The sequence below is a fragment of the Aedes albopictus genome, chromosome 3, assembly GCF_035046485.1.
Source record: "Aedes albopictus strain Foshan chromosome 3, AalbF5, whole genome shotgun sequence".
Classification (NCBI taxonomy): Eukaryota; Metazoa; Arthropoda; class Insecta; order Diptera; family Culicidae; genus Aedes; species Aedes albopictus.
This window is the reverse complement of record NC_085138.1, coordinates 260,693,126-260,715,010: the sequence shown is the minus strand read 5'-3', so window position 1 is coordinate 260,715,010 and position 21,885 is coordinate 260,693,126. Positions and strand designations below refer to the sequence as shown.

At 43.8% G+C, this 21,885-nt stretch overlaps 1 protein-coding gene across 34 annotated transcripts in view; it reads left to right on the top strand.

The window, feature by feature from the left end:
• The window catches only part of LOC115253893 (protein muscleblind), a 1,330,915-nt gene that overhangs the window by 923,698 nt on the left and 385,332 nt on the right, over positions 1-21,885 (top strand). For 31 of the 34 annotated variants that reach the window (XR_009999367.1, XR_009999369.1, XR_009999370.1 and 28 more), the window contains one exon: positions 18,291-18,333. The exons of the other annotated variants lie outside the window; for them this stretch is intronic. The gene's annotated coding sequence lies outside the window, so the exon portion shown is untranslated. The remainder of the gene's footprint in view (positions 1-18,290; positions 18,334-21,885) is intronic. 34 annotated transcript variants of the gene reach the window in all.

Sequence of the window (21,885 nt, the reverse complement as noted above, 5' to 3'; positions counted from 1 at the left end):
CAAAGAACTATCGACAATCTGCACTGTTGGCCTAAGGTCCAGTGCTGTCATGGTAAAACCTGAGCTGGTTACTGAAGGTTTCCAAATTCCAGCGCCCACTGTACTGGTACGCCCCCAAGGAAATAACTTCACTTTTGCACCTAAGGAAGAATTACTCCGGGAAAACCCCTCCAGGCACTATTATTTCACTAAATGTTTATGGAATTATCGCGAAAGGCATATTCTCGCTGGAATTCTTTTTTTTTTAATGTTTTGCAAGAATTCTACTAAATTTATAGAAATTTCTTCAGGGCTACCTCCAGCAACACCACCAGACTTTCCTTGACGATTTATCCAAAAAGTTATGGAATGTTTCAAATAAGTTTAGAAAGGATTCCTCTAAAGATTCCTCTTAGTATCCTTTCAAAAACAGATGAAAGATTTTTAATGTACTATGATTTTGATGGTTTAAATCCTAAGAGCAGATCGCTCAGTGCAGAAAAGCCTGCTTCCAAACATATCTTCAAAAGATGCAATTCCAGGAGAAAGTTGTTATAGGGATTAGGAGATTCTTTCAGAAATACCTCTTGTTTTTTTTTTATAAATTCAGGAATACTTCAAGAAACTTTGTCAAAAAATATTTCTTGAATTTCTCCCAAAGGGGAGTTTCTTGGGCGTTTATTTGTAAAAAAAAATCCTTTGAATGCATGCACAGGGTTTTCTAGTTTATCTCGAAATTATTTTTAAGATTTCTTAAAAATTGATTTCTCTAAAAAAAATCCTCCACAATTTTTTTTTTCATTGTTTCTGCAGGATTTCTGTCCAAAATTTCTCCAGGCAGTAGTTTTTTTTTTTTTTTATTCTTAGCAACTTAACCTATTTTACAGCTCTTTTGTCCACTAGGCACTACGTGAGCGATTCCAATTGGTGGCTGCACTTACACTTGTTCAGTGCCTAAATGTATTCTATTATATTCTTATTCAACTGTATCGAACTGGTTTGCCTTTGTGCTGCTTTCACTTTTCTTCCCTGTCCTTGGTAGAATGATGAGCACGATGATGAAATGATGCATGGCTGTTGTTCCTGTTTCCAGTCCGATTGGGGGTCGTCCATTATGGGTTGCTGTTCGCCGATATCCAATTATCCGGGTCCGTTTGAGCTATGAGAGCTCAGAAGAGGGTCAAGTGCCAGCCGCTCTCGGGGGGAAGAGCAACTGACGAAGTGCCGGGGCTGGGATCGAACCCATGGCCATCCGCTTATGAATCGAACGTGTAGCCACTACGCCACGGGCCCCGGCCAGGCAGTAGTTGAAGGATATTTATATACAAGTCCCTTCAGATATTGTATGATAAATTTTACTGTGAATTCCTTCAGGGTTATCACCAGGAATTCTTCCAAGGATTCCTTCAGAACATTCTCCATGGATTCTTCAGAAATTTATTCAGGGAAAACAAGAAGAATTCCACGATAAACTATGTCTGCGCTTTCTACGGTTTATTTTTCAAGAGATTCTTTCAGGAATTCCTATACGGATTGTTTCAAAAATCCCTCGTGAAGTTATTCAAGCATTTTTCCTTGGAATAACTTGCAGAGTTCTTATATTAGTCTCTCATGATTCATTTTCTGAGAATGAAGGGGGTTTCTTAAGTTGTTTCTTCAAATGTTCTCCTAAGTATTATCTTAAGTGTTGATCCTAGAATTGCACAAGAGATAACTTTGAAAATTGCTTCAGGAGTTTTTGTTCAGGAATTCCTAAAAAAAAAATTCTAGGAGTTTTCAAATGTATCTCCAGGAATTTTCAAGGAATTTCTTGACAGGATTTATTAAAAATTCCTTGTAATTTAATGCTTTAGTAATTTTTAGGCGATATCTGTAAGAATTTCTGAAAATTCCCTGGAGAAAACCCGGAACAAATTCTGCAGTGATCTTTTAAGACATCCGAGGAAAGATTTCACAAGAGCAAATTCTAAAAAAAAACTTTTATATTTTTTTTTGGCGAAATCACTGGAGAAATTTCACAAAGAATTCTTGGAGAAACGCTGGGAAGAATTTCTGAAGAGAGATTGCTTCAGTTAGATTTGTAAAGAAGTTTTTATAGGAATATCTTAAAAACTCCATGGAAAGAGTTTTGAGAAATCCCTTGCTAAGTTTCCTGAAGTCTCTGGAGTTAAAAATGTCTTCAAAGTAATTTCAAAAGAAATCCTGAAGTAATATTCGATAGAATCTCTTTAGGAATCATAGAAAGCACCTTTAAATGAATCTCTGGTAGAATATTCGAAGAAATCCCAGACAAATTTCTGAAGGAATCTCAGGAGGAATTTCTTAAGAGTTTCCTGAAGAATTACCTTAAGAATCTTTTTAAAAACATTTTAATAATCTTTTTAAAAACGCATTAATATTTTTTAAAGAAATCCCTGTTGAATATTTTAAAGAAATCTCTAGAAAATGTTCGATGACTTTTTCAAACGAATTCTGAAAAGAATTTCATGGTGGAGTTTCATAAGGAAGCCATAGAAGTCTACCCAAGAAAATCTTGGAGAATTTTTCGGAGAAATTCATGATAGAACATCTGAAAATCTGAAGAAATTTATAGATTAATTTTGAAGGAAAGCCATAGAAGATTTCCTTGGGCTTGAAATTTTTGGACAAATCTTATAAGAAATTCCCGGGAAATTTCTGAAGGTATTATTAATATTATTGACTTTTTATTATGAGCAAATTCAGCCAGAAGCTAGTTTATCTCCATAGTTCTAGAAGTATCCTTAGAAGAATTTCTAAAAAAATCTTTTCAAAAAATTCAAAAGGAGTCTACGGAGACAAATTCTTGGAAAATTCTGGAGGAACGTTTGATTTCCTTTAAGAATTGCTGGTAGGATTTCTGGAGGAAAGATCTCCTGAAAAAAATCCGTGCGGATTCCAAAAAAATCTAGAGATGATTTTTTTAAGGAAACACGTGAAAGTTTTGATGAGGATTTTTTGGAGAATTGTCAAGTGGATCCTCTAACGAAAATTCTAGAGGAGATTCTGAAGTGATTCATGGAATATGTTCTAAGGAACTTTCAAAAGAAATCCATGGAAGACTTTCCGGAATGAATTTTTGAAGGATTTTCTAAAGTAATCCTTGGAACAATATCAGAGCGAATCCAGGAAAGGCATTCCTGGGATAATCCCGTAACGCGAGTAGATCACCCTAAAACAGTGCGTTATGGCGTAAGATCTGGCATATCAAATTTGATCCACACCCAGCTCATTTTAGAAGCTCATCCTGAGAATATGGTATATGAAAAACTTGTGCGGCTAGACCAGCTCTACAAGAAAGTCACGATATTTTTCGATAATTAAAGATAAATGTCACGGACTACCTTCGAAAAATGCCAATGATTTACATGGTGAATATCAATTGCCCTAGAGACGAATGCCCCTTCAGGCTAAAGTCTTTATAAACAAAAAAAATATCAATTGGCATTTTTCGAAGGTAGTCCGTGACATTTACCTTAAATGCTCAAAAAAAGAGCGAGTTTTCCGTGACTTTCTTGTAGAACTGGTCTAACCGCACAAGTTTTTCATGTACCATATTCTCAGGTTGAGCTTCTACAATGAGTTGTAGCTGATTGAATTCAGAGATGTCGAAATGACATTTTCAGCACTGCGTGGAACACCTATGCTGCACACGGCAGAAGTTTCCTTAACATTTTCAGTCAAATTTTCTATGTTATTCCATGCTCCAAACTCACACGCATCTCCATAAACGATGTAGCAGCGTAATCTCTCGGCTAAAACAGTAGCAACTGCCACCGTTCCAACAACTGTACCACATATCCCTCCGTGTCTAAACATCGAGCAAAGCACACATCCTTTGCCGGAAAACATCTTCAAAACCTATTTTCGCACCTTTCGTCGCTATTGCCAAGGTTTTATACCGCGATAACGCCTACGTGCCTACGAAAACTCGAATCCTCCGTCAGAGGACTACATTTGCCTGTTGTCGTCGTAATCAACGCGCTTTTGCGGGATGCTTATCTCTTCCGTTCGGGGGCTGTTCAGGCAGGTAAGCAGGAGGAGGATGAGTTAGAAGAAACCACAACGCAATTAAGTCGCTGTTTTCCACGCGGCGTTGAGCGTTTGGGAAATTGTCGGGAAAACAAGACCCACCCCTGGAGAGGGCCTATGGAGGAGATCCTTCCGAGAAGCAACCCGGTGTGCGGTGTCAAGGTTGTTCTATTTAAAGTTGTGTATTGTTTATAAATTATGAAACGAAAACAACGGAGAATTTCCATATCTTCCGCCAGAGCAAGTGGTGTGCGATAATAGTTACCTTCTGAAGAGACGTGTAGGATGATTGTGGGATCGAAATAATGTGTGGCGTATTCTCACGTTCCTGCAAACTTTAATTAAGCAGTTTGTGCCGTCGCACAGTGGAGCACCTAGTACATCAAAACTGATCAAAATTATTTTGACGCATTTTCACAACCCAAATGCAACCCAAATTAGTAATGAAACGTTTTACATAGTTTTCGATTCTTTTTATTTCGTCATTAGGGTGACCAATTTTATGATTGTAAAAGTCAAGTTTTTTCAAAACTAAAATTTTTCAAAAAATCACAACTTTTGAACCAGTTGACCGATTTTAAACTTCTTTTTTTTCTTGAAAGCTGTTGAGTTCTAGTTTTCAGCAAAAATACGTTCAGAGGGCCAAATAGTGTTTTAAGGCAAATAATATCATATAATAATATAATTATCACGATTTTTTTCAAAGTGTTGCAACTTTTGAAATCGGAAACATCCGGAAGGTTTTCTTTCTGCATTTGAAAGAGTAACAGTAGTTTTATCATACACTTAACGCAGATTTTCCGGAAACAGCCGGAAAATCAACTTATTTCATTTTGAATGTACGGTAAAGGATTCCATCAAATTTTTTTTTTCAAAATTTTCATATATTGTATGTAAATTCAACGTCAATTTGTTTGGGTTTCAAATTAACAGAATAACAACATTAACCTTCTTTAACAAACTGCATTGTTGAATTGATTGACTATCAATTTCATTCACTTTGTACGGTCAAAGCTAGCACGCGCTGTGAGTTATATCAAAGAAAACGGCTAAACTTCAGCTTCACTTAACCTCTTCTGATAAGCGTAACCAAAACATTTGTACACTGCTCAGCTGTCAAACGATTACACGATAACTACACTTGGCAAAAACACAACGGAAAACCCAATTACCTCATTTTGAGTTTTTCCACTTATGATCGGGTTTTGATGTGATTTACTCCAATGTGCGTCGTCGTCGTCATCGGTCTAGCTCCAATCGAGTGACTTTTGCTGAGACATCACATTTAGCGCTCGAACTCGAGATATCTACAGGAAGGAACGCTCGGAGGAACGCACGGGGCCAGGTTTATGTCAAAACTTGTAAGTGTTCCCACAAGAGGTTAAACTACTCGCTAGTGACTTTTCCTAACTGTCGTCAAATTGATTTATAGCAAGGACATTAAATTCGCTCCTCTTGGTTCCGCACCTTCCACCATAGTCGAAAATAGCTACGTTGACTCCGAACTACGGCGGCACAAAGGTAGGGCTGCGGCGAACACCTTTCCCTTCCTTCCAGGTCTTATTCCGGGGGGTGCGCTGTCTGTCGTCGGAGAGGGGACGACAATGTTCCGTTTGACAAAGCAAGGAAGAAATATGACTCCTTCCTAGGCTAACTCGGGCCGGGTAAAATTGCTGACTTCTGCTTGTTGGGACGACCAAAGCCTCAAGAACACACGAAGTCAGGCAGCAGCAGCAGCAGAGAGAGAGACTGAGTGAGTGTGTCATTCCCCAGAGTATTTTTAATATCGTTTTAGTCCTCTCCGCTTACACGGACGGGCACCCCTTTGCCCGAAAATGGAATATCCTGCGTTCCATTAACACACTATTCCTTTGTGGTGCATGTCGTCGTCGTCGTCGTCGTCCTGTGTTAGTCGTTCGCATTTTCGGGGATGACCCGCCAGGACTCACTCTCACCTCACTACAGCCCGACTGAACGCGTGTGATAACGGACAGCCCGATTCGTTTCTTGTGGTTCGCAAGGTGCCGGGAACGGGACGGGACGGAACGGAACGGTGAGTGAAAATAGACTTTGTCACAGGGTTTTATGTTGAGACTTTTGCTGGCGATCGATACGGATGTGTGTGCGCGGTTCTTTGTGTTCCGTTGAGTTCTTTGGCTTTCCTTATTATGGGCTTAGCACGCGACAACCATTAGATAACGGAAAGAAATGACGAGAAGGGACTGTACTGGTTGGTGGTGGTCGATGAACAAAAGGGAGAATAATTGGGTTTGTTTTGGTAATTTTTAATTGTGTTTGAGGGAATGGAAGTGCAAGATTGTCGACGAGGGTGATATAGAAACGAAGGTGCAGAGAAATTTACTCAACACTTGTAACAAGAAGGCACGGAATGCGAATAATTGATGAATTGAGAGATGAAATTTGTAAAAAAAAATCGCATTCTGGTGAGATTTGAACCCAAGACTTCGTATTTGCTAGACCGGTGCTTTAACCAACTAAGCCACAGAACGGGATACGATTCTGCGGAATAGAAAACCAAACTAACTGCTAGCCCACACCATGAAAACTCTTTTTTTTTCGCAAATCAAACTCCTTTTCATCAGAGACATTTGGCTGATGATTGATTATTTAAAGACTATTGATTAATGCAAGAAAATAGACCAGTTGATCATCTCGGCTATCATTTTGGCAACTTTAAGGCAACTTTAGTGAGCTAGATGTCAAAACTTCATCATGTAAAATTCTTCTATCACTGATTATATTTTTTGTGCGTCTACCTTTGCGAGAGAGTCCACCTTTAAAAAACAAATGGATCATTTGCAATGGTATTTGCAGAATTTCTGAGTTTGGGCCTTTTAGAGACATCATATCATTAACGGCAAGTTGTCTTAGCGTACATTGCTTTCCCAAACAACTTTTAATGCTGTAGGAATCACAAAGCAATCCCGACTAGAAAATTGTATCAAAAATATAACATAATTATAACAAACCTTGATATTTTTAACTTATTGTAATATAATCATGTTTAATATCCAAAATTCATTTCACATTTTGTTATATTGCTGATCTGATTATAACAAAATAGGTTATTCTCTTGATTAGACCAGTGTTCTTTTTATTACAATTTTAGTTATTCCAACATCATCCTGCATCTAGTGTGTACCGTACCATAATAAGTTATAGAACGGGATGAATGACCCATAAAAGGTTAAAATCCATGTTAATAAACAAACAACAACAACTAAAATAAGTTATAGAAAAATATTATTACATCATAACACAATAAGATATAATCTTGATATAATTTTGTTGTCGAGTGGATACCACTGTGATTTTCAACAACTTACTGACACTACTAGCCAAATCTACTAAGGGCCGATTTCTTCACCTCGGTTTAACCGGTAAGCCAGGCTTACCCATACAGTTAAACCTGGCTTAACGCTTAAGCCAGGGTGAAGAAATCGCCCCTAAGAGCTTTACTGAATTGCTAGTACTAGGTATCGCAATGTCAAATGGCGTAGATGCAGGCTCATGTCGTTACCTATTTTGGAAACATTCCAGAGCTCTAACTGGTTAGGTGCTTACCAACCTAGCAACCTTGAACCTAGCGAAGTTCATTTACAGCTCCATGCTGTACCTTACAATCTGTTAGTAAGATGCTGTTCATGATCTTCTTATGACGTGGGTCCTGGGCTCAACAAATCGACCCTCTTCTTGTAGGCAGGGATGGGAACACTCACTTGCAAAGAGTTACACTCACTTGCTATTTTCTCAGCTCAGAAACGTGCAATCAAAAAACGATGTATGGACGACTTTTGTCTTGTGGTTTTGTCTAAAACTTCCGAATAGAGTAGGGGTCGCACACGAATCCCAAAGTCATGACTGAACTGTGAAAGCGACTCTCCACTAGGTGAGTGTAATTTACATTCACCTCGTGGAGAGTTGCTTTTGCAGCTCCCTCACGACTTTGGTATGCGTATGCGACCCTTACTTTATTCGGAAAACTTTTAGACAAAATCACAAGGCAAAAGTCGTCCATACATCGTTTTTTGATTGCACGCTTCTGAGCTGAGAAAATAGCAAGTGAGTGTAACACTTTGCAAGTGAGTGTTCCCATCCTTGCCCTCAGGAGTGATAAATTCACTTTCAACGGATCTTCCAAGTAGCCAACGTACCCTAACCTTGCCTGAGACTTGCTCCTGAAGGTAAATAAACCGCTGAGTCTTATCCATCGATAACCTGGTCTCCCTGTATATAAGCAATGGCTTCTGGGATATCGATCAGCTCGTTTACTCGTGGAAACTTGTTTTCTTAGTGACCGCATCGTTGACCTAGGGAATACTTCGCCGAAATCGTGCATCAGTACTTACTTACCTTACCTTACCGGTCCGACTAAGGCCTGAGTGTCCCGTACATGGGAGTCGTCTCCATTCCACTCGGTCCATGGCTGTGTGCCTCCAGTTTTGCACTCTGCGAAGGGTCCGCAAATCGTCCTCCACTCGATCAACCCACCTAGCTCGCTGCACACCACGGCTTCTTGTACCGGTCCGATGACTCTCGAGAACCATTTTAGTCGGGTTGCTATCCAACATCCTGACACGTGACTCACCCACCGCAGCCTCCCGAAAACCAAGCAGCTAAACAGACTTCATGAAAATCGTTCCACTCGTGTTTATCCCCGCTCTCCTAATTACACTCTCTAAACTAAAGCATTGTTAAACAGCAAGCAAGAAAGACCATCACCTTGACGTAACCCTCTGCGAAATTCGAAGGAACTCGAGAGTGTCCCTGATACTCGAACTTCGCACATCACTCAATCCATCGTCGCCTTGATCAATCGTATCATTTTATCCGCGAATCCGTATTCGTGCATAATCTGCCATAGCTGGTCTCAATCGATGGTATCATACGCCGATTTGAAATCGATGAACAAGTGATGTGTGGGCACGTTGTATTCGCGGCATTTCGTCAACACCTGGCGGATGGCGAACATCTGGTCCGTTGTAGCGCATTCATATTACCCCACGAACTCTCTTGCAATCGGTGATAGACGGCGGCATAAATTTGAGAGACTATCTTGTAGGCAAGCGCACAGTAGTGTTATCGTGCGATAGTTTCCGCAATCCAACTTGTCCCCCTTTTTGTAGATGGGACACACGATACCTTTCATCTATCCCTCCGGTAATACTTCCTTCTCCCTAATCTTTTTTTTTTTTTTTTTTTTTTTTATAGAATGAGGAAACCTGTTGGTTAGCAACACCGTAGGAAAACCACATTCTGCACTACCTGACCTTGCTCCGCGGCACGCCCGTTAGGGATTACTTCGTAGAGGAGGGGGGGGACTGTGCTTTCGCACTCTCGCTCATCTGTCAGCCATCACACTCGGCATATCTCTAGGGGGCCAACTCGACTAACTGTTGGTCGGCCCGCCATTTCCTTTGGAGGTGGAGCACGATTGTGGATACCGTGTTCGACACGACATTCCACTCGTCCACCCCCGTACACATCCTCTCAATAATGTTATCGGGAGTAGTATCCCTGCCGCATACCTCTAACATGCTCGACCTCTGCTCCGCAAAACGCGGGCACTCGAAGAGTACATGTTCCGCCGTCTCCGCCCTGTATGCACACTCCGGGCATGAGGGTGAGTTTGCATGCCCGAACCTGTGCAGGTACCACCTAAAGCACCCATGGCCCGACAGAAATTGTGTCAGGTGAAAGTTCACTTCGCCATGGGGTCTACACGTCCACCGGGACACGCTCGGTATGAGCCTGTGTGTCCACCTACCCTTTGTTGAAGAGTCCCAGACTCTTTGCCATTTCACCATAGACGAAGTTCTGGCGTTTCGTCGCGCACCTCTCGTACCTCTTTCATCGTAGCACTCAACATCCTCGGCCAACACCAGTGCTATCGGCATCATGCCCGCTAACACGCATACCGCGTCTTTCGAGACAGTCCGGTATGCACTGGCCACCCTGAGGCACATCAGCCTATGTACACTCTCTAGTCGGTCAACATTCCTCTGCAGCTTGAGCGCGTTCGACCATGCGGCGGCGCCATACCGTAGTATGGACACCGCGACTGACGCGAGCAGCTTCCGCTTACTCGAGACAACTGCCGAACTGTTTGACATCATCCTAGACAATGCCATAACCGCTACACTCGCCCTCTTACAAGCATACTCGACATGACTACTGAAGCTCAACTTGTCGTCGACCATGACTCCAAGGAGCTTCAGTGAGCGACAGGACTCGATCGAGCACCCGCCCGTGGTGACCACTGCCTGCTGTGCAGACTGGCGGTTGTTCACCACCACCACCTCTGTCTTGTGGTGTGCGAGTGTCAGTTGCCTCGACCTCATCCAGCCCTCCACTATGTCAATCGCATGCGCTGCCGTCAATTCCACCTCTTCGAGCGACTCACCGTATACCACCAGGGTAATGTCGTCGGCGAAGCCAACCAACTTTACTCCCGGTGGTAGTGCTAGCCTCAGTACTCCATCATATGCCGCGTTCCACAGTACCGGACCCAAGATGGATCCTTGCGGTACACCTGCAGTGACATTGTACTGTTTTTGGCCTTCCTCTGTGTCGTAAATCAGCACCCTGTTCTGGAAGTAACTACCCAGAATACGCCTTAGGCCAGCCGGGACACCTAAGCGAGATATGGCGCTCTCTATGGCGGCCCAGCTTACACTATTGAAGGCGTTTCTAACGTCTAGCGTTACGATCGCGCAGTACCGTATGCCTCTCCTCTTTTTCTGCAGCGCAATTTCGGCCAATCCAGTCACCGACCTAATGGCATCCATTGTCGATCTACCTTTGCGAAACCCGTACTGGCTGTCTGATAGCCCCGCGTTGTCCGACCTCTCGGTATAGACCAATAACCTTGACAGAATGATCCGCTCTAGGAGTTTCCCGGCCGTGTCCAGGAGGCAAATTGGTCTATAAGCCGACGGGTCGCCTGGTGGCTTCCCGTGCTTGGGCAGTAGAACCAACTTTTGCCTTTTCCACCTCTCTGGAAACTCGCCTCTATCCAAGCATCTCTGCATAGCCGATCTGATCATGTCAGGGCTAGCCTCGATGGCCGCTTTGATAGCCACCGTCGGAATGCCATCCGGGCCCGGGGCCTTGTTCAGCTTAAGTGATTTCGCAATTGCGGCTAGCTCCTCATTCGTCACTGGGGGAACCTCACTCGGACCAGGATGGTCTTGTGGTGTGGGTGCCCATGGTCTCACCTCGTGGTGCGGGAACAACGTTTCCACGATCCTCTGCAGCATCGCGGGAGAGCGTTCCGGTGGTGCAGATGTGCCTTTCGTTTTGCACATGACTACGCGGTACGCATCACCCCAGGGGGTTGTGTTGGCCGTCTGACAGAGATCATTGAAGCACGCCCGCTTACGCGCCTTGATCTCTTTGTTCAGTGCCAACTTTGCCGCCCTGTATGCCACCTCTCGCTCCGCTCTCGACTCATCGGTCCGGGCTCTCTGCATCCTTCTCCTTGCCCTGTGGCAAGATGCACGGAGCTCCGCGATTTCTTGACACCACCAGTACACCGGTCTTCGTCCATTCCTGGGTATGGATCGCCTCGGCATTGCCGCATCACACGCTCGTCTCAAGGTACCAACTAGACCGTCGCTAGACAAGTAGTCTGTATTCTGCTCCATGAGCATCCGCTCCACAAATGCCGGCTTATCGAAACTCGAGGTTAGCCATCCTCGGTGAGTGTCGGTTATCCTCGACTGCTGCCGTCTACCGCCCTGTTCGATACTGTATCGAATCGCCAGGTGATCACTATGCGTGTACCCGTTATCAACTCTCCAGTCTGAGCTAGGGTTAAGCCCTGGGCTCCAGAAGGTCACATCAATGATGGACTCCGCACCGTTTCTGCTAAAAGTGCTTACACTGCCGACATTCGCGATCTCAACGTTCAATCCCGCCATAGCTTCGAGTAGAGCCCAACCTCTCTCGTTCGTAGAGCGACTGCCCCACTCGACCGCCCACGCGTTAAAGTCCCCACCGATGACCAAGGGGCTCAGTCCAGCTAGAGCGCTTGACAGCGAATCTAGCATGGACGAGAACTGACCTATCGGCCACCTAGGTGGGGCATAGCAGCTGCAGTAGTAGACTCCGCCGATCTTCGCAATCGCGAAGCCCTCGCACGTCGTGGAGATTATCTCCTGGACCGGGTACCGACCGGTCGTACAGATCGCCGCTTTCTTGGCCTTATCCGCAACCCAGTTCCCGTTATTGGGGGGGATGCGGTATGGGTCCGAAAGAAGCGCGATGTCTATACTCGACTCCGAGGCGGATTGCCACAACAGCTGCTGCGCGGCTTCACAGTGATTCAGGTTCAACTGTGTGACTTGCGTCATTTTCGGCCGTTACGTCCACTTATGCTTGGGCACTTAGGCCCACCCGTCACATGGCCCTTGTTCGTCGTGCAAATCAGACACTTTGGCGCCGATTTACACTCCCTGACGAAGTGGCCTTCTACTCCGCATCTCCTGCAGAGCTTGCTCCTATCCGGGCCTTTGCATGCCCACGACTTGTGGCCTCGTCCGAAACACCTGAAGCACACTTCCGGCGGCTCACATACACTGAGCGGGCACTCCGACCATCCGACTTCGACCATGCCCTTAGCAGTCGCTTTCTTCGCTTCCCCGACTGGAAGCTTGATCGTCGCGATCTGCATACCTGCTGGGCCTCGCCTCATGCGGATCGATGCGCATGGCGCGTCCACATTACACTGCTGTTTAAGAACAGCAGAGAGCTCCTCCGCGGTGGTGATCTCATCCAAGTTCTTACACTGGATGGTCATCTCCGGCGTCAGAGCCCTCACCCGCACTTTTTCACCAAGCACTTCTTGTGCTAGAGCCGTGTAGGAAGAGCCCTTGTTAACGGCATTCTTCTTCAGCTCTAGCATCATCTCTCCAGTCCTAGTGCGCCGGATGCTTTTAACATCCGCACCTAGTCCCGAGAGACGATCCTCGCTCCGCATAGCCCGCAGCACATCTGCGTAGCTATTGCCCTCTGCTTTGAGCACCAGTGCGTCGCCTTTCGTACGCTTACGCGCCGGCTTCGCCTTGGTTTTGCTCAAAACCTTCTCTCTTTCTACGCGCCCTCTCTTGCCAACCGTGATCCAAGGGTTCATCTTCCCTTGGACCGGTTGGTCACTGCTACCGCTCTTAGCAGTCTCGCCCCGGGGTTTCGGCTCTTTGCCCCGAGCCCGTTTCGCGACCGGCTTGGCGTTACTCGCACTACGCGGGCGTTTGCCACTCACCGGCCGCTCCACATCCATCGATCTCGGCCGTTTGGTTTGGGCCGAGATTTTTCCACTCTCTGCAGCCCCACCTGGCTGCACCTTGCACACACTCTCTGTGGAGGAGCGGTCCGTTTGCGTGGACCTCTCCTCTCTACCCGCACTACGATCAAACAGGAGATCGTACTCCCTCCGGGCCTGGGCGACCGAATCGCGGAGCCTCAGCAGACCTTTTTTAAGGTCTTTACTGATGTTGTTCCGCCCACTGGTGTATCCGATCAGCTCGTCGAGCTGTTCGGAGACCACCAGCAGCTTCGGAAGTCCATCCCTGTTGCGAGTCAGCGCACGCGTGAGCTCTGCCCCACTCATCTGCGTGTCCTCTATTGCCGACCCGACCCTCGGAGTGCCGTACTCCGACACTTGCGGGGATTCTACCCTCGACGCCTGCGTTGGTGATCTGACCAGTCCGCTTTTCGCGAACGGGTTGATCACCTCACCCTCCACGTTCTCAGATTCCCTAATCAAATACGATTCCATCACTGCTGTAAGGGTCCCCCTTAGAGCCGCTATCCCTCACTGCCACTGAAGTAGTCGCCCAAGGATCCCGGTGGTTATCTATGCAAGCAGGGAGGCCACCCACGGGTTGGCACAGGCCCTTATGGGACCTGAGCTCAGAGCCAGGATCAGCGCAAATCAGGATACTTCAACTGAACCTACCTCCACCCAGTTAGTTTCCTAAGCTGGATACAGTTCGGGAACGTACTCTAAGGCCTTGCCAAGGTTTTATGGGACGGAAGGCGGCTCCGACATTAGCCCATCCGTCGTTTCAGGTCAGTGTCACCCGGCCCTACTAAGAGGATAGAATGCCGTCACCACCAGCACTCCTCTACTCCGCGGTCCTCTTAGAGTGTACCATCTCATTGACCAGTAACGTCGCGCGCCAGTATATCGTAATCAGGAGCTTACTGACATCGCTCCTGATGTGCCCGAGGCACCCCTGACTAGGCTGTGGCACTTTGGAAGCGGTGCCGGTTCGCTTGAACAGAGTTGATGCTTCCGGATGTGTGGTATTTCTGAAGAGGCCCAGCAGAGCCCACTGCTGAACCCCCGCCACGCCTAGGCAAACCCCGCTTGAACAGTTCGTGTGCAGCGCACATGATGCTCGGTCACCTTGCGATGCCAAAGGTGGTGAGTCCTCACTGATGTTAGAACATGCTTCGCCTAAGAAACGCCATCTTAAGCTCCCACCGACTTTCTCCCTAATCTTGGTAATGAACTAGTGTAGTGCTCTCACCAACGCTTCTCACCCGTATTTTAGAAAGATCTCTTGGTACTTGACTTGCTCTAGCGGCTTTGTTGTTTTTCAACTGGCCAACCTTCTCCTCAAGCTCTTGGAGTTTAGGGGCCGATAATCTTTCGTCCTGCGCACGTACTCCTAGAGCTGTTACCTCGCCATCTTCGGTGCTTGCAACGTCACTATTGAGGTGCTCATCATAATGCTGACACCACCTCTCACTCGTTCGTGAGAAGATTCCCGTGATTGACTCGGCACATGTCGGCATGTGGCACAAAGTTTCTCCGCGAGCGATTCAGCTTGTCGAAAAACTTCAGTTCTTAGCGTGGTGCAGCTCTTCCATCGCTTCGCGATCTCGTTCTTCTTGCTGGCGTTAAGAATTGTGTTCTTAGCTGGTAGTGCAGCCTGAGCACTGTTGTCCTTCTGACTTCAGCTAGGTTGAGGAGGTACGATCCGAGCGTCTGTTCACGAAGGAGGTGCGGCTCAAACAGCGTCTATTCTGGCATCCAGCGGCTGAGTAAGAACCGCTGCATCACGCTCAGCAAGGTCCTAGGTGGTAGCCCCATCAGCGTGGTCGTCCCAATGTTGGATGGAACGTTAAAAAGAAATGGCACGATAGCCCTTCGGAGAGACAGGAGTGTTGGCGTAGGCCCAATAGGCCACCCGTAAAACTCCCCATTGCGAATAACAGGAGAAAATACGACTCGATACAAACGGCAAAGACCCACGCGAGATATGTTTCTTATAACTCTCTAAATGCCATTTTAGTTGTCCCTTTTATTATTTTACATTTTGTTTCATGTTTGTTGTACACTGTTGTTGGTTTCTGTTTTTATTTTCAAAAACGCAATTATTTCTCAGAGCTATGACGCACCCTACTCAACACGTGTTTTAAATAATTGCGTACCTACCAATTGCGCAATCTACAATTCAACCCAACATCAGCAACAAAGTACGACCGAAACGCAGCAACGGCGGCACTTCCGACTCATTTTCGAGCGATAAAACCAAGATTGCCTGATTCAAATTCTCATGCCGGCTATGAAACGGCCTACGTTATGGCGGTGGCAGTCTTGTTCGGTACCCCAATTCTACGCCAAACATCGCTACGCAACGATTTCGTTCCGCTTTCTGTAGCGCGCGCGAAGCATCCTAGCACCGCCGAATTGCCAGCCTCGGAATGGTTATGGTTACCAACCAATCAGCTGACGTGGGATCTTTCCACCGCGCCCTCACGCTGTTTTTATCGCGTTTCAGATGTAAAACTTGGAATGCTTGTGTTTTATATTCAATTTTGCGTTCTGGGGCTCTGGAATGACGTCGTCGTCGTCGTCGTCCCAGACACGGCGCGTAGCTTCGACAGGAGAATAAAACACCAAAAGTTATACCTTTAATTTCGAAAATGGACGAAATGCGTTTTATGGTGGATAATTTTACTGGCAAGGATGTTGAGAAGCTGATGAAAGCCACAGAGCAAGATATGTTGGCAATTTTAGATGCCGGTGAAATTCATTGAATTGGATTCGAAATTAGGACTGGTTTTATTTCTAATCACCTAAGAACGGTGAACCCTCTTATGGTCAATTTTCCGGCCAACTTGCAAAATGATTGTGACCCCCAGCTTAACTATGCGGAGTAGGTTCGAATCAAAGTTCAGGTTCTCTTCGTAATAACACATTAAAATCATTCCCATTTGAATAAGATACTTCATACTTGTAACCATCCAGTAAAAAGTTGATTTGTATCATGGCTATACAACAAATTCCAAGAAACCATATTTTAATCAAATCTAGACCACCAAATGCAATAGCGAATACAGATGTTTAACTTTTTTGGAGAGTAATTATCAACCTAAAGTGTACTGGTACAATTCCCCTCTTGGTATCATTAAATCTGAAATCCAGGAAAAGACCTTCATTTTTCCAACAGCGGAGCAGAATACCATGAAAGGCGTTCACAAGGACACTAAAGGCTTATTATTTAGTCTGACAACTGCGTTTTTTTAATAACTTGAACAAAAGAATATAGCAACGAGATAACATTAAATGCCCTAATAAGAAAAGAAAGACACAGCAACCTCTTTCATCCACAAATTACCAGGTTTGATTACTTTTAGGAGGTCACACATACGCACTCCGTCGACACTTTCGGCTACAGTCTTCAATCCCCGCACAAAGTTCTCTTCAAATCCTTTGTTGCGCACTTTGTAAGGAGTTTACCCCCCAAAAAGAAACCGGAACTTGTTCGACGTCAAAGTTTATCTTTTGATTCCATCCTGACGGTGGAGGCTGGCCGCCGCCGCCGCTGCCACGGGAAAGCTAGGCAGGGTTCACCGAAAGCGATTTTCCAAGTTTTGACTCCGAACAAGGACACTTTAGTTCCCGCCGCATTCTGTGCTGCTGCCGCTTTCGACGGCAGCCTCAGCAGCAGCAGTTAACAAGCGTTATTACACATAACTGAATAATAAGCTGTGTCGGTATCGTTCGCTACCATAATTATGCTCGGAAAAGTTTCGGCAAACTTTGCGCTTTAAATTGCTCTCCGATGCAAAATGACTCCACGGAACTCTGTTAGCTGGCTGCCTACGCAAACAGCAGAACAGTTAGTGTTGTTGCTAAATTTAGCATAACTGTTGGGTTCACTTTCACTGGTTCCATGGAGCAGCTCATTCACTGGGAAGAAGACGCATATGGTAGCACCATTTGCTACCACTTTGTCGTACCATCGTGTGTGTCGATATTTCCCTCGTATTATCTTCACCTACCTATTTCTGGGAATGAAGTGGGATCAAATCAAGAGGAAGGGGGAAATGGAGCCAGTATCGAAGTAACGTTATTACAATGTGCTTCTCTGATTATTTTGTACTGAAAGGTGCCATGGATGGGGTACTCACCATTAGAGATGGTCGGGTTTCAGATTTTACAGACCCGAACCCGACCCGTACCCGAACAATTTTCAATTTCAAAACCCGGGCCCGACCCGTACCCGAGAATTTTTTGTTCCGTCAAACCCGGACCCGACCCGAACCCGAAAAAATTTCATCGATCAAACCCGAACCCGGAAAAAATATTTGCCAATAAACCCGACTCAAACCCGAGTTAAATAATATTCATTAAATGTATCGGCTACAACAAGTAAAGCATTTTTCTAAATACTGATTTGTCTACATTGGTACCAAACCCGACTTGAACCCGACATTATTCAAACCCGACCCGACCCGTACCCGAAAATTTTGAAATTGTTCAAACCCGTACCCGACCCGTACCCGAGCTTTTTTCAAATTTCCAAGCCCGAAACCCGACCATCTCTACTCACCATCCATGAAGGCGCTCACACAAATACCCACTAGGACTTGATGAGATATGCACCTAGCTGCTGTTTCAATGTAGAATGTAGGTAGTGGAAACATTTTTATGATATCAACGCGTTCTGAATCCAATACGGTTCAATTTATTTTCAATATTCAACTACATAATTGTTTAAAGGCCCTGTAACTGTTTCTAATATTTATTTACTTTCCATCTATGATTTTTACTAGATTGTATCTAAAGTTAAGTTAACTAAAAAAACTGAACTCTAAACTAAACTTTTAAAATGAAAATCCATAAAACTAACAAAAACTCTCGATAGAGTTTCAAAAGGATACTGGTATGAACAAAATGAAGTTCTATAACTAATACTTTTTCTATTTTATTTTCATTACAGGTATGTCATTGTGACTAAAGACAATCGTTAACTACTGGCTTGTGTGAGTATTATTCCATTTTGAACTTATATTACAACTTGAACTTATATAACAATAGGGCAGACAACAATTTCAAAAGGGTTTGAACCTAGGTTAACAATTTACTTCGCCATATAAATTTCATCACATCAAACGGAAAATAGCCAATCACTATAGATTTTTGGACATACCTTTGCCAATGCTTCATTGGCATTCATGGTGATCTAATAATTTCTCTATATTTCATGTTTAATTTTATTCGACTTACTAGTTGACATTTTTCTCCTTCTGCGTATGACGAAGGCAATTGCACCAAAGCAGCAGTCATCCGAAGTTTTCTTCATCACCGTACAATTTTTACTTCGCCAGATTCACTTGTTGAACTAACATAACCTTCGATTCACACCCCACAAAAGCCCTGGGGTACTGGAAAGTTGGATTTCACTGCTGCAATTAATAAAATAAATTACTTTTTTCCGTCGGTTGAAATGTAAACAACAAATTGTCTTTGTCTAGGGAGATGTAAGCAAATGTGTCCGGAAATTTTCTGCAAACAAAACTACGTGTTTCACAACCACACTTCGTTGCACTGTGATGGCGTACTATGATCTGGTGGGCAAACATATTAGTTAAAGTATTTTGGTGGTCGTTATTCTAAAGCTACATCCATCTCAGCTTAAAACTTGCTGCTCAATCGTACTTTGATTAAATGCTATGATTTAGATTGCGGAGAATTTGACTAAATTTTCCATTAAATACCTACGGTTAAATCATAATTTTTGACCATCCTATGTACCATATTGTCACGAAGAATTTGTGCTGGGAATTGAATTCAGAAATTGTGCCCAAAATAGACGTGAACTAGATGGAAACACAACTCAAGGGAAAATTATTCAATCTTTCAAGTTAAAAAAAAGTAGTTCTTTTAATATATTGTTTTACATGATATAGCAGCAAATTCATAAATTAATAGCGAATTGATACCAAATTGATCATGAGGCGTTAGGCGGTATGCAAAAATAAATTCGATCATTATTGGTCGCTGCAATTTTTCCATCACTCTTAACCGTGTGTTCTCCTTAACAGACTTGTTATTTGACCCTGCAATGAGGCATATTTTGTTTGTTCGAAGTCGTTTGCGCGGGAGCAAATCACAGAGAGTGAAAATGGGAGCGTTAACATGGGAGGCAAACGTTTTAGAAGCTCCCGGTAAGTTATTGAACAAGCTCAACGGCGTTGTTCATAGTATGATCGCGCCGATTGGGTACCTTGACAAAATTGTACACATAAACACTTTTTGGCTTGTTAAAAATTGATTAATCATGTTTACGTTGACTCCCTGGTGTGAAAAAAGTGATTCTACACTCAGGCAAATAACCGTAAGGAATTCATAAAAACGGAACAGATTATGTTGCCGGTATCCTTAAAACTGCTTTATGAAATCATAGACAAGCCCATATGAATTCATTATGTCACATTATGAAACTCATAATGTACTCTCTTGATTTCAAATGAGACCTTATGAAACCTTAACGTGTGCTAATGAATTCATCAGAGCTTGATTATGATTTCATAATGTTGTTTTATGATTTCTTGTTGCTTAATTATAAAGTTCAGTAGCCAAATTAAGAAAATCGTAGCGCTTAGCATGGAATTAGATTCTGGATGGAATGATGCAATGCACGTGTAAATTGACTCATGAGTGAATGCATGAACTGAACTGTTTTGAATCCGGAACTAGTCTATTTGTTGTTAATTGTTCAGTTTCATGGATGAAACTTTCGCTCAAGAGCCAAACCTCTCCTTATTTAACGAAGATGGTTTACGGTAACTATTCCGTACGGACCGCTGCATACTTGTGACAATGATGTCGCCATGGTGCAAATTTAGTTCCTCACTTTTGGAAACTAAAACAGTTCATAAATCACATTATGGTTCTTTAACTATAGATGCATTGAAAAGTTTAATCAGTTCTATGAAAATCAGCATGATCGTTACGAAAATCATAGCTGCCCAATGAACATACATATGTTTCATAACCCACTACCGATGGCCTACCGACACAACCTAATACACCGTCTGAACTGTAAAGACTGCGACAGCTGCTACACAAGAATGGCTAGTAATGTATTGGAAACAAGAATCAGCGATCACTGAAGTGACCAAAACAACTTGAAAGTTTACTCGCAGCTGGACACTCGCCAATGCAAAGAGTGATCCAAAGACACATAATCATGAACCCTGTTTGAAACTATGGCCAAGCGTTCCCTTCGGCAGCTGGTTCTTTCTATCATTTGTTGAATATTACTGTATTTACAAGCATCGGATCGCCTTGTGGTCTTCGACATAGCTTTCCAGAACAACCTAGGCTATTATTTCGACATCAAACTTTTTCAACTTATGACAAAAACGAAAAAAGGGTGTTTTCCTTTACAAAATCTTATACAAATTGCAATGCACAAAGTGTAGCCGCAACCGATTGTGCTCAAATTTTTCACAGATACTCAGGACCCGAAATGAAACCAAAAATGCTTTGATCTGAGAAATCGGTTCCGATGACCCTTGCTGGTTCCCAGTCTACGGTAAAATCTCTCTTTTTCTCCCCAGGGAAATTCCCGAAAGAGTTTCAAAACGAATTCCTGGAGGAATTCCTAGAGGAATTTCAGAAAAAAGAATTAAAAGGAGGAATCCAATAGAAATTCCAGGAGGAATGCCCAGAGGAATTCCTTTAAATTCCAAAATGATTTTTCAGAAGAATTTCTGAAGGAATTTCTCAAGGAATTCCCATAGAAGTTCCTATTTTTTTTCCACAGGAATTCCCAGAGGAATTACTGGATGAATTTCTAGAGGAATTCGTGAATAAATTTCCAGAGGAATTCTTGGAGGAATTTCCAGAGAAATAACTGGAAGGATTCCCAGAGGAGTTATTGGTGGAATTTCCATAAGAACACTAAGAGGAACTCCCAGAGGAGTTTCAGAAGGAATTGCCAGGGTAATTCCAGGAGAAATTGCAAAAGAAATTCCTGGAGGAATTCCCAGAGAAATTTCTGGAGGAATTCCCGGAGGAATTTCCAGAGGAATTCTAAGAGGAATTTCTAAAGAGATTATCGGAGGAACTCTTGGATAATTTCCCAGAAGAGCTCCTGCGGGAAATCTTAGAGGAAGTGATGAATTTCCAGAGAAATGCCTGGAGGAATTCCCAGAGGAGTTATTGGTGGAATTTCAATAAGAACACTAAGAGGAATTGCCAAAGGAGTTTCAGAAAGAATTTCCAGATGAATTCCAGGAGAAATTTTAAGAGATATTCCTGGAGGAATTCCCAGAGGAATTTCTAGAAGAATTCTTAGAGGAGTTTCTAGACAAATTCTAGAAGGAACTTGGAGGAGCTCTTGGATGATTTCCCAAAAGAACTCCTGGGGGAAATCCTATAGGAAGTGCTGGAGGATTTTTTTGGGGAATACGTGAGCATGTGTATCTTCTTGCAAGCTCTCAGTAAATGGCTATAGAAGTACTCGTAGAACACCCGGCTGAGAAGCAGGTTGTTTCCCTTTATATTTATAACATTCAAAATCGGCA